The 12531-nt window shown below is 40.8% G+C and overlaps 1 protein-coding gene and 1 long non-coding RNA gene across 3 annotated transcripts in view; one reads left to right on the forward strand and one right to left on the reverse strand.

The window, feature by feature from the left end:
* Positions 1 to 403: 403 nt before the first annotated feature.
* Positions 404 to 11259, reverse strand: LOC135431329 (uncharacterized). The gene is made up of 4 exons (XR_010436777.1): positions 11025 to 11259; positions 3038 to 3213; positions 921 to 2882; positions 404 to 808 (listed from the first exon to the last, which is right to left on the reverse strand). It is a non-coding gene; the product is annotated as an uncharacterized LOC135431329 (long non-coding RNA).
* LOC135431325 (hormone receptor 4) overlaps positions 10892 to 12531 on the forward strand; it is a 48028-nt gene continuing 46388 nt past the window's right edge. For both annotated transcript variants that reach the window (XM_064686401.1, XM_064686402.1), the window contains exon 1: positions 10892 to 10999. The gene's annotated coding sequence lies outside the window, so the exon portion shown is untranslated. The remainder of the gene's footprint in view (positions 11000 to 12531) is intronic.

The following is a 12531-nucleotide window of genomic DNA, read 5'->3' on the forward strand; positions in this document are numbered from 1 at the left end:
GAAAAATTGCATTGCATACCCACAAGCTGCAAAAATATTCTTTTTCGCAAATTGTAATGGCATACTTTAACTATCGCTTTTAGCAGCGGCAGCCAACTCAAGCTGTAAAAAAAGGGGATGGGGTACTGAAAAAAAAAGCATTTGAACCGTTTCTTGCGCATTTTGCAGGGATTCGGTCCTCTAGGTTCACTAGGACTATATCAATGATATGGTATTACCAAGGATATGTGGGTCCACTAGGTACCGTCGAGGGGATGGGGCTGTTGCTGAGGGATGGCTGAAAGAAAAAGCATTCATATTTTTTGACCATTTGGGTCATTTAGGTTCAACAGGACGTTATCTTTGGTAGGGTAAAACCAAGGATAAATGGGTCATCTAAGAACCATCGGTTTTGCTTGTCTGTTTTTTTTAAATAGCCATATCTCCGCCAAATGAAGCGCGATCTCGGGAGAACACGCGGAGGTCCATAGAACAAATGGCATCAACGTTTTTTGATTTCAGAGAAAAATTGTCAAAACTGGTCAACCCTAAGGATTTGGCGGAGTTATGACTACAAATAGAATGCCACTATTAAAAAATTCTAACTTACTGCCATTTAGGCTAAGGTGTACAATATTAATGCAAGAAATATTAATTGTTTAGAGAATCCTGTCAGGTAGATCCTATGGTCTTTTCTGCCCTTAGATAGTCAAGCTCCAGTAATGGGGCGCCGAGCTGGTTGTTGTCATGGCAGATGTGTAAATTGTGTCGATAGGTATAAAGGTAATTTTCAATGTTAGAGTCAGAACATAACCGCATAGGAAATAGGCTGAAAATAAAAAAGTAGCACAAGTTTTAGTTTAAAAAAATGAAAATTAAATGTTTTACTTTTGTCTACTAAATATTATCACCATCATTCGAGCAGTGCTAAGATCACTTACCATTTAAAATATTACGTATACGCCCGCACGATGTTGTTTTCCCTTAGAAATTGCACAAATTCGCTTGCAATCCACGGAACTGTGTCACGCCCTTCTAACTCCCCGTGCAAATACGAACTGATGCTGTCAGTGTACACACACTTGACAGAGGCCTAGGACGCACTCACACACACACACACTCGCTGATGGCGTCCCGCTTGGAATTGAGGACATAAAGCGGCAAACCAGCAACGTGCAAGCTACGGGCGGGCGGGTGTCAATCCACTTGCTAGTGTCATTCAACCTGAGTGAAAAGGAGACAGCATGCACACATGCATACACACGCACACGCACATGCACACCCACACACACACACACGGACAGTTGTTTAGTTGTAGCTGTACTATTTTACTCTAGATTTATGTTGGTATGTGTGTGTATACTTCATATATTCATTCATTCATGCCTTGCGCCACACAAATTCGTAAACAAAACGTTCATCCGAATATTGGTCAAAATGAAATCGATAAAATGAATGCCCGAGTGAATGAATATATGAATAGCTGCGATGACCAATGCGCCAAAACCTTTGCCTAACTCTCGTAATATTGTTGACGGGTCATCTTGAAGAGCTCTGATTGTTCAATCGAGACTTTTTATTAAAATATTTTTTATTTATACAGACCGCTGTTTGAAGCCTGAACACACTCGGTCTCTAAGCGCAGGCGCTGTCTCTCTCTTTCTCACTCTCTCTCTCTCTCTCTCTATCTTTCTTTTGTGTGAGAGAGCGAAAAACGCCGGCAAGCAGCCGCCGCAGCGTCCTCCACCTCACGGCGTATGCTGCGTTATCCCCTGCGACGCCTGGGCACAACCAAAACAAAGCCCAAAATGTGTGTCAGCTGCTTTGCTTGTACTTTTCTATCCTGCTGGGCTTTCCACTCAAATTCGCGCTGTTTTTCCGCTGCCTGCTGTGTGTCGCACGCTTTGCCATCGCTCGTTGCCTGCACACATACACACACACACACACACATGTACATATACACACACTTAGGAATCGCCTGGCTCGGCAGTATCATTTGATATTCAGTTCAGTTAGTCGTAGTTGAACTGTCGTAGCTTTTGGTCGTCTCGTCTGGGCAGCTCAGCAAGTTCTGGCAACGCAACGTATACAAAATGTGCTACTGAAACGCAAATTCCATATACAAAAAGTAAGGCAGATACGAGCGCGTGTGTATTTCTCTGGGTGTGTGTTCTTGTGCTAGTTTGTGTTTATTGCCAAGGCATGGGCCGCCAAATGTTTCTGCTTAGCTCAAAGAAATTATATAATTTTATGAACGAAATGTAAATTTCAGTAATCCGCAATTGTGCAGTGAGATCGTTGCCAGAGCAGCCCCTTAAAAAATAAAAGATAACAAATCAAATGAAACTCAATGACAACTTGACATGCTTCTTCTATATCTGCAGTGTAACATGTGAGTCTCGGTTGTTGTCTTTGCTAAATGCTGCTTGCCCCTCCTCCTCCACCCACATTAGCTTTGTTGTTATATTTTGGATTTTTTTTTTGGTTCTTGTTTCATCGAGTATTTCCGTCGGTGTTTCCTTTTTTTTTGCCTGTGGCTTACTTACAGAAAATTAGACGTAGTAACCTAATCGTCTGTTTGTGAGTAGCTAGCAACATAAATTTGATGTATCCTCACTTTTCTAAATACGTACTTAAATGCCTTTATGTGCCAGTAACTAGAATTTAGTGTCATGCGACAATGTTAGCAACTCGAGTAGCAATTCAGTAGAAGTGCAACAATAGTTATGAATGCCTGAAATTGAATTCCTTTGCTCGATAGCTCTCAATTGACGATATTTTTTACGATTACGCGTAAGCGTATTTAATCAGGTTTCATTTGTGGGCGTCATATGTCCAACTGCTCCTTAACCATTGCATAGCGCGCACATTTATTGTTATATACCATTCACATGCTGCGCATTCTGTGATGATATCATTGATAGCATTCCATTACTATGGGCCCGCTGTTTGCCAATTGAAGCCGGCATGAAGCAGGTCGTTGACCAAGCGCATTATCCTCACAATATGATGGTATTAAACGTGCTCCATAACCATATGTTATGTATGGCATACTTACCCATATGTGCGTCACACTAAGTCTTGAGTACGGCATGAAAGTGCGGCCTCCGTCCAGTAATCAACAAAAGCACGGAAATACAAATACACGTACAAAGCCGCACTCCCACATTAGAGTTTTGTGTGCCGGACAATGACACATATTCGGACGAAACGAGACACGAAGGCGAAGAGATACTGAAAAACAAAAAGGTGAAATATACTTGAAAGAGATTTCGCCAAGGAACATAAAACAAAGTAATAAAAAATGTTTAATTTAAAGCCAAAAAAAAAGTCAACATAGAAATTTTGTCCATTTTCTTTGAATGCTTTGACGAGCATTTGAATATGTGTGGATTGTGGAAATTTAAATGTTTATTTTGTGCTGACAAGTTAAACAAGAACTCTCTACAATTAATTACTGTGTCGTTTGTTTACTTTGGCATTCATTAGCTGCGTTCAAAGTTTTCAGGCAACCTGATTAACTCTGAATATTGAGCTAGATAAGGGGAACACATATTTTCTAAAAAAGGATACACAAAAAAGAAAAAAAAGTCATGACAAGCGTGTCAATTCCAATTCCAATCCATATGAGCTTTTTTCTATGTAAGTAATTCCAAGAAAAATAAAATTTTACGCAGGAGTTATTCGATATTTAGCCGCGAGTCGGTTATAGGGCATTAAATGCGTCAGCAGACATCATGTGGGTGTACTCGAAAGTCGAACGCAGCTGTCGATTTTGAGTGTCAGCCATTGTTGTGCAAAAGCAGGCAACACGCATACGCACTGTGACACAGAACCGCTGAAGCGTTCATGTGTAGTGTGTCAGAGGGTGTCGAAGGGTGTTTCTGCGTTTTAATGAAGTCATGTGAAGCATACGCAGATTTTCCACTGATTTATGAGCAGCTACTTGACGCCTTTCAGGTGCCAGTTGCTATTCCCCACCTTGCCTAGCAACGACAGCATAAATTAGGAGCTTCGGCTATGCATCACTTACCGCCGTAATTGCTATGAGTTTGGGCCCAATCTAGTCAACAGGATTAACCTGATTGCAAGTAAACACAGCTTGCCAAGAGACGCTGCAATTGCTGTGCTTCCCTGCCCTGTATTTGAAATAGCCGATTTAAAGCATTTTAATTAAAACTTTTGCAATGTGCAAAAGGGCAACAGTTGATTGCACTGCGTCCATTTTTTTTTTTTTATAATTGTAATGCACAGAGGGATCGTTATTGCAATCGCTTCTCCTTAAATGAAATGCCATTTTTTCAGCTGAGAACCAAAAAATACAGACGCAATGATGCATTTATTTTCCGCTTTCCCACCATTTTACTTGGTTTTCCTTTGCCATTGTCTTGTGCTTCCACTCTGCTGGGGCGTTTAATTAATTACCAGTCCACAAATGGAAGCTCGGCAGGTAATCTGGAAACGACGCAAGGAGGCAACGCCTTTTAATGTTTAATCCACCGGATTTACTTTAAAATGTAATTAGCTGGGAAAGATTCATGTTCTCTTTCGTATTTTTACATTTTACATTCAGTTTGCAATCCTGAATATCGATAAAAATATCTGCTCTTAAAACCAAATGGCTCGGTAGAAACTTTGTGCAGGATTAAAGACATAAGAATAACCCTAGAAAAGTAAGAGCTGTTATACCAAAAATAGCCTATCATATAGCACTTCTATGCGATTCTCATGAAATCAAGTAAGCACAAGTATTGCATGCTTTCATCATGATTTTCTTTTTCTTAACAAATAATAAACTTTGTTTTTTATGTGTGTGAACATTAGCCAATAAACCTATCGCAAGTACATTTTCGGGTAAAATATATATATAAATAGGAATGTATGTAAAGGCAATTCAGACCACGTTAGCCACAATTAAATAATAAATTTATTTATACATAAATTACGCACAAAAATATTGCATAGCTGGACATCGAACCGCAGAGTCAGAGCCATCGCATTGCCTGCGGCAGCTCAGCAGGCAACACAGCCACAAAGGCAGAAGGGCAGAACATGGGGCAAGGCGTAAGGGATTCTGCTGCCAGACCATTGCACTTCGGACTGCTGGCGGCAAGAGCCACGAGAGGGCAACGACTTGGACAATTTCGGGTTGGCAATGCAAACGCATCAGTTGGCCCGCAGTATAAGGGAAATACTATTCTTGGCCAAGTCGTGAACTTTGCTCTTGCAGCGACTTCATTACATTTATCGTTCTCAAGGGAGCTCATTTCAAAGTGTCTGGATCTGCGGACTCAAGTTGTTCTTGGAAAACTGCATCTCGGCTTATGGTAATGGGCCCAGGGTTGCTCAACTGCAGCTATAATATTGCACCATGTGCATCGTTTAAGTATGTATCGTTGCTTACGTTTGCTGTATGCACATCAAAGGAGCGAATCAAGCGGGTCGTATGGCTGCCATAAACTGCGCATCAATGTTGCTAAATGGCGCAGCTTAACTGACAAACTGACCTCCAATGGAGCCGATGGTTCGGATCGTGAGTCGTTAGGAATTGAGTCGTCAGGGGTGTGCCTTTGCCCGGGCATAGCATTGAGTCCTAGCATAAAAACTCAGCCTAAGCCGCAAGGTAAAAACGTTTTTATCTAAGCCATGAAAGGCCAACAACCACTTTTGATTGACAGGCACATTCAATTTGTGCGTCGTCGGTATTTGCCCCTCCATCCACACTACATACCCAATCCCACTTCGTATAGTAGCTTATTGGAATTGTTTGGCTACTGTTTTTGCGTCTATGTAGAAAACTAAGAAGCTAGGGCAAGTCATGCACAATAGAAAAAGCCCACAAGTATTTATGCAACGTGTCGGTATGGGATTGTGTGGGTGGGCGTGTGGGTGGCCCGCCCCTTTCTTATATGGCAGAGAAAAACTTCTTTTTGTATCGCATTTCAGTTGTCATTTGCAGTCTGAATGACTTTGCGAATTCAGATATTGATATGACCTATTCATTGAACCGGAATAGACCAACAACAACACCATGAATTACAAGTGCTGACTAGGACCAGCTGTCATTGTGGACTACTTGGACAGAAGCCTTGAAACTTGGCGCAAGGCCATGCGTGAGCGTCTAAGGTACAAATGCATGTCATATCCATATAGCACACGTAAAATTATAGTTAAACTTTAGCCACAGAGTTCTGCTTAAAGCCATGGGATCTATTCAGAGAGCCAACTGCGTAGTATTCACCTAATTAAGTGTCTATTAGAGGCCAGCCTGGAATCCCATCAGGGAAACAGGCTTTTAGGCTTTCGCTAGTGTGTGTGTGTGTGTGTGTGGCTTTTGTCATAAAGTTCATATTTGGGCCAACGATTCGAAGGACCGCTTGGAAACTCGTAGGCTGACACCAATTGAACTTTATGCCTGCCAAAATCTGTGCTCCAACTCGCAGCCCATTTCCCATGGAGCTCAAACTGCGTGCGAGCTTCTAATACTAATGTGTGTGTGTGTGTGTGAGTGTTTATGTTTGTGTGTGTGTGTGGTGGGTGATGGGACGTCGTCTATCTGAAATTGTATTGAAATCCTTTTAACGCCATATCTAAAATTTATGTGCTTGCCAAATTGAATTATTGTGCAAACTCAATTTTGCACGAAATGCGCCCGGGTGGTTGGCTTACAATACACGCAGTGTGGGCTGCCACGCCCATTAATTTTATGGGCTTGCCAGTTGTAGCATATGCAGCTCGGGGAGTGCCCGACCCACTAAATTTGATTCGATTACATTAAAAGTGTGTCACAGCATTCAATAATTTAGATGCCTAAACTACTACGCCAGAAATATACCCTGTACATCGAATTGGTTATGGGCAATGATATAGGAATGTTATTTAGTTCATTTAACTAACACACCCGCTGCAGCTGAGTTGACAGGTATAACACAGCATAATGCATTTCCAATTTAGCTCTAATTGAAAGCCTAAAACTGTAAATTTATATTGGCGCTTTTGCGACTAACGCGAATGACTAATTAGTGATTGGCTTTCGGAAATGCTTCCTAATTCTGGTTTAGTTTATCCAATCGAATTCAATGAAATGGCTTTTATAGCTGTAATTGAATTCACTTGAAAATAGACGAGTTTGCTTTAAAGTCCAATCGACTTTCATAACAACCTGTTCAATAGCTTACGAACTTTTCCGCATAGTCGCACGTGTAAAGGAAAAAAATAAGTTAAATTCTTTTACTTTTCATGCTGTCACAACTGTATATTTGATTTATGAGCTTTGGTGCTACTTACATAGTATAAAGGTAAAAGCAAAAGAATTTGCAATCAGGCTTTAAAATTCTTGGGCAGAGTTCTGCCGGGCGAACACATTTGTTTCTTAACAAATGGGAGACCTAATGAGGCGAACATCAATCACCTTCATTGTGTAAATAAAAATAATCCGAATCATAATAATAATCGATGTCCCAAACAATCTGTGAAATGAATACGAAATTTTCGAAGGATGGCTGCTGTTAATTTGTTCTCCTGATGATGACAAACCGATGATTATTATTATTGTTGTTATAACTCACAACAGGAAATTTGCCTGCCTGCGGTCATGTGTGTGTGTGTGTTCAGGTGTGTGCCAAGGCCAACGCTGCGTATGCGTGATTATGATTATTATTAAATGCGAGCAAACGTGCAAAATCAATTTTACCTTTAATCTGCAACTCGGAAAAAAAATGAACATATTTCAATTCAATACAAAACAATTTCATTTAAATGGCTAATAATAGAATAATTTCCTTCTTTTTTTCACATTTTCCAGAAAAATGAAATTTTGAGATATTTGTTGGTTTCCTTGCCTAGTTACGGAGATTTGCTAAGAAACTTTATTTAAATTTTCCCGCTTTACTAACTTTGTCAAAACGGTACCGATTTATGCGTGGACTGCTCTCTGTTCATATTTTTTCCGTTAGATTGATTTGACACGTGAACTTAATTCAATTGGAAAAACAAACTTTCATTTTTTGAAACTTGTAAAAAGTTAAGAATCTTAAACAATTGTAATACCATAAATTGCTTGCAAATTTTCACGGCTGGCCGCCGCTGTGCGTCCTAATAGAAATACAAAATTATGCATAATCATGAGAAAAGGAAGCAGGAGCCGGCTGCCTGTGGGCGACCTTAGAGGATGGCCATTGGGGCGTTACAATTATGGAACCATATCCATTGGGAGTCTGGCTTCAGACTTTGCCCTAAGTTAATTTGACACGCAGTTTGTTGCAGCAACAGCGTGCGTGAGTAAATGCGTAGGTTTTTTTTTCTTAGAATAATGTTAATATAGCTGGCCAAGCACTTGATTCTGACGGAAATTGTGGGCCACAATTTGGCTTCTGGGGCTTAAAAACAAAAAGTCACTCTGAAGATGGCACAACAATGGAGAAAATATAAAAATTGTAATAGAAAATTGTCGTATAATGGGGCAGGGATACTCGTAAATCTGTAAACAGCGAATAGGGCACGCACTGCGTATACGTAATATGAGAAAATAATTGCTGCGTAGCAAGCGGCGACAACAATGCGAGTAAATTGCTTTTGAAACGTGCAGACACACCCCCAACACCCGCGAGCAGACACACACACACATACACAACAACACACAAAAGCCATGATGAATTTGCAAAAAAAAAAAAAAAATAAAAAGGAAGACTTCAGAAAATACCCGCAAAATGATTTCATTTAACTTTGCCTTTACTTTCGCTTTTTGTTGACCAAAATACGCCTCTGCTCCTGGCCGCATTTGATGGCCTGGTCAAACAAATTTGCGGTAACCTGCCCGTCTTCAGTTTGGCTCATGTCGGCGCCAAATAATCAGGCTAAACTGACTGTCCCAAATGAAACGCTTGATATGCCATAAGCCAGCAATAAATCATTATCAAACAGTTGGCCATAAGCCGAAATTTTTATATTGATAATATAATTCACTAACTTATTCAAGTTTGTAATTGCTGCCACCGTCCGGATGGGTATATGTTCAGGTGTTCAGTTAAAAGAGCCGGTAATAAGAGCATCCTTCTGGCAGACAAACAAGGCATGCAACTGTTTTTATTGCCTGCTTTGCCACAGGCATACAAAAAGTGTCGTAAAACCAAAAGAAATGTGTGTGTGTGTGTGCGACAGTTGTGTGTGAGTGTGTGTGTGTGTTTGGGGTCATGGGGGTGGGGGAGGTGCGGCAGGTGAGCCTTGTATGCATATGAGACATTTGTCAAGCTTGTTTGCGTTTGCCTGCGGCTGTATAGAAGGCAACAGCTGTCACTTTACATATTGCATACCCTTAGATATTTAGAAGAGGATACTGACGACGCCTATTCCCAGCTGACTTTGAACGCATACAAATTTGATTATTTAGTTTTTGGATTTCACAAATATGCACATATAATTCTTTTTTTTTTTTTAAGGGTATTTCCCTTTCGACGTGCGGGGAATGTCACGTTTGGCGTGGATCTACAAAGGCAGTTTGTCACATTGCACAAATCCTTGGGTCTCAACAAAAATAGCAACGCCAGCTGCCAGGGGGGAGGGGGGAAGGGGGTGTAAGAGTCACGAGTAGAAAACTCAAAACAAAGGGCGTCTGCCAGGCGTGTTGTTAATTGCTGGCTGGAAGTTATGTTTTGTTGCGTGCCCCCCGCCCCTGCCCCTGCCCTGCGCCCTGTGCCTTGCGCCGTACATAAATTTCAGTCAGGCTGCTCTTAATGGGAATGTCCAACTATAATATACCCTAGTTCTAGTTTCATCCATGCAACGGCTTCCCTTATCCCCATACTCTGGGAAATTCATTTGTGATTTTCAGTACATATACATATATGTGTGTAATATCCAGGCCCAAGATTATACCTCTAAAATGTGGGCAGGGTATCTAAATAGTGAAATATTCTCGATTCGTCTCCTGTCTGCCTGTTATAAAAACGAACTTTGTTTTGGCCTGCATTTTTGGGGCAGCCGCAAATTTAATTGGAACTTTAGTCATTGTTTTATGTGACTTTCTACGCAATTGTTGAAATCGTATAATGGTTTGTTAGAGGCCATGATTTTTGGTGTGCATTTCAATACCATCAACTTTGTAAGCAACTAAAGCTTATGAACTACAAAATTAGCCGGGGGCACAACTGACCCGTATCTTATTACATATTTCTTTGCGATAATTAATTCTAATTAAACTTGTTTTTTCTTATTACAGTTCGATCTGACTGCTACTTCAAATGGAAATCCCTTGGCATTGCATTACTTTAAACTTGAATTTAACTTAAAGACAGTCCTCATTAAATCTCTCACACACACACCCACACTTAGGGCCGAGACAGCTTCTAGCCCTGTTGCTTATACTAGAATTTTACATATACACTGCGTATAACATCTGTGATGTTGTGTGTGTGTGTTGATTGATGCAAAACTTTGTGGTATCACATCAACTTTGCGTTGTGCGTGTGCGTGTGTGTGTGTGTGTGTGTATATAGTGTTAAAAGTAATTAACTAATATTCTTTGAAATTGAAAAAGTTTTAGTTACGTTCCGCGGCAAACCAAAGCTGATTGATTGATATCTGATATTAGATAGAAACTTTTAAGAGCCAGAGAATAATAAGTTCAGCTTGTCCGCAACTGCAGTTGAGCGCCGCAGCTTTGCAAGGTGCGCGGCTCAAAGTGCTCTGCGGATGCATTTCATTTGGAAAGGGGCCCGACAAAGACAATACGGAGGGTTTACGGAGTGCTTTGGCCCGTTTACGCAACAGAACGGGCCCCTCAATTCCACAACCGCAACCCACTCCGCCAGCCTCACCATTGCCCACCAACTCCAGTGGCAGCGGCAGATACACGAACAACGCCCAACAACTGCCGCCCACTAGCCCGCTCACTGGACCACGTTCTCAGCAACAGCACCCGCATCCACACACAAAGCCAGCTGCAGAGGCAGACAGAGGAGCAGGAGCAAGGCGAAGAGAATCAGCCGCTGACGGCAACCACATCAATGGCCTCTCTCACCATGTAAGTACAATTTAATAATCCTTACCTTGTAGGTATTGTGGCATGTAGATCCGCTTGAAGCTTAATACACAAAATCGGCTTTATATATAATCCCAAAGCATTTTTCAAAGTGGAGTATGTCACACAAGATCACATTTCAGGTCTACGGCTAGTTGAACAGAGTTATTTAAGCACACAAAGCACAAACATCTAATTTATAATATACATATAACAAGTACCGATCAAGAAAAAACACATGGTAGCTTTATTGCGTAGTGACCAAATAACATGAACTGTTAAAATACCACAAAATTATGCAGTTGGTATTTTACATTGCACTTGCTCGATACAAAAATGTACCGATCGATCTATCGATAAAAAGAATGCATAATGAATGCAGACTTGTACAACACTAACATTTGAATCTGTAATCAAAATGTAATATGTTAAATTACAATTGGATTTCTGGAATCACATAATTCATGCTTTTTTAAACTGATAAAAAAATCTGTATTTTCAATGGTATACTGGTAAAATTAAATAATTAAAATTGTAATCGCAACAGATAAAAGTTCATTTCATTATTTCCAAGATGAGTTGTTAAAATAGTCGGCTTTATTTTAATAGCCGTTGTCGGCAGCGCCATAGTGCAGCACTTTTTACTGATTTTAATGCCCGCGGTAATTTGATTTGAGTAGACTTTTTATTACATGGGCGGGGATATTGTGTCTGCGCCCTCGCAAGGGAAACAGCGGTGAAAACAAAAGCAATTTAATTGCTTAACAACATTTTACCATTAGACTTAATTGAAACGTCGAGCCAAATAATAAGTGGAAGCGGAGAAGGGGGAGAAGGGGGAGAGGCAGGCACTCCAGTTGAACCGCTGAGCAGATGAACAGGTGAATATTAAACGACAGACATAACATGTTAATGAATTTTAATGAGAAATAATGAGAATTACTTGCCACGCCACCAAAACGCATGCATTCTAATAGGAAAGCCCACTTCAAAAGGGGGAGATTGGGACGTGGACGTGGACGTGGATGTGGACGCGGGCTCCTGGCCGGAGACAGGTTTGGTTTTGCGACTCAATTAAAGCGCTGCCCCATTTGCCGCAGTGTTTTGCATGCGACTTACAATGGGTGCTGACAGACGTGTGGATGAGAAATACTGAGAATTGAGAATGTGTCATCGAGAACTTGTCGTATGCATATGGAAAATTGCCAACGCTAATGGCAACTGGAAAACTTGCTTATTTTTTTCTGGCCCTGGGCCATACACCACATACTATTCAGCTGCTGCTTAAGAACAGGAAATGAAAGCGATACATATTGCAAGGATACACATATGTGTGTATTTATGTGTACATATATCCGGGCAATATTCTCTCTCTGTCTCGAGTCACGTTCTTCCTTCCACAAAGCGCACAAAAGTATGCTAAAATCAAAACGACTTTTTCTTCTTGTTGTTGTGTCTTTGTGTGCTTGGCAAGTTTTAGCTCAAGTTTTAGTTGAACAAAATTTAAGTACAGTTTTGAATTTCTCTGTCCACAA

Source organism: Drosophila montana, unplaced genomic scaffold (assembly GCF_035044405.1).
Source record: "Drosophila montana isolate Dmon_TW-CO22-7 unplaced genomic scaffold, ASM3504440v1 contig_3200_1, whole genome shotgun sequence".
Taxonomy (NCBI): Eukaryota; Metazoa; Arthropoda; class Insecta; order Diptera; family Drosophilidae; genus Drosophila; species Drosophila montana.